Below are 1,309 nucleotides of genomic sequence, written 5' to 3'. Positions count from 1 at the left end.
GCTGACCTTGAGGTTAGCAGCCCAAGTTGTAATCACTATGCTACCAGAGCTCCTTATATCTGGGGTAGAAAGGCAAATTTTCAGCAGGATATCAAACTGGAAAGAAATTTGTAGGAGTGGAGGCCATCAAGGTGCCCGACAGACATTTAAAATAAATCATACCTGACAGCCATGCTTTTTCTTTCTTTTAGAAAAAATTTAACTTCAATATACATAGTATGGAGTCCTGGTGTGGGGCGTGGGTTAATGCACCAGACTGCAAAGCTGTTTGAACTGCAAGGTCGGCGGTTCAAGCTCACCAGCTGCTCCTCGGAAACCCTATACAGGGTCGCTATGGGTCGGAACTGACTCGATGGCACTTAACAACAACAACATACATGGTATAGCATGAAGGATACTTTAAATTAAATGGTGTAGCCATTGTGGAAGACGATTTGGCAGTTTCTGAAAAAATAGAATTACCATATGATGCAGCAATATGTACTCCAAAAACTTGAAAGTACAGATTCAACCAAATATTTGTAAACCAATGTTCAGTACAGCACTAGTCACAAGAGCTAAAAAGGTGGAAATGTCCATTAATAAATGAATGGATAAACAAAATGTGGTATATGCATACAAAGTGGTGTTGCTGTTAAATGCCGTTGACTCGGCAATAAAGAGAGATGAAGCCCCGATACATGCTAAAACAAGGATGAAACTTGAAATATTATGGTGAAATATTATGGTGAAATAAGTCAGTCACAAAAGGACAAATATAGTAAGATCCCACTTGTATGGAATAGCCAGAATAGGCACGTATAAACAGACCAAAATCTATTAGTGGCTATCAGGGGTAGGTGGGGTGGAGGAGGAAAGGAGGACTCAGTGATTAGGGGACACGGAGCTATTAAGGGTGATGATATCATTTGGGAACGGGTAAGGGACTGGCTGCTAACCTAAAGGTTGGAGGTATGAACCTACTCATCCGCTTCATGGAAGAAAAGCAAATATTATTGCCTAGAAAACCATATGGAGCAGTTCTACTCTGTAAACATGGGTTTGCTCTGAGGTCAGTTCCAAGGGTGATGGCTGAACAACATGACAAACAGAATTCATGTCACTAAATTGAACATGTGAGGATAACTGAAATGGCAAATGTTTTGTTACACATATTGTACCACTGTTGTAGGGGAGCAAAGAGACCCAATCTTTTTTTTTTCTTCTTCCATTTTTTTTTTTTTTAAGGTTTTTATTGTGGATTGAGTGAAAGTTTACAGGGCAGATCATCAGTTTTACATTCAACAAATCATATACCTTGTTTCATTAC

Source organism: Chrysochloris asiatica, unplaced genomic scaffold (genome assembly GCF_000296735.1).
Source record: "Chrysochloris asiatica unplaced genomic scaffold, ChrAsi1.0 scaffold00092, whole genome shotgun sequence".
Taxonomy (NCBI): Eukaryota; Metazoa; Chordata; class Mammalia; order Afrosoricida; family Chrysochloridae; genus Chrysochloris; species Chrysochloris asiatica.
This window is presented reverse-complemented; position numbering follows the sequence as displayed.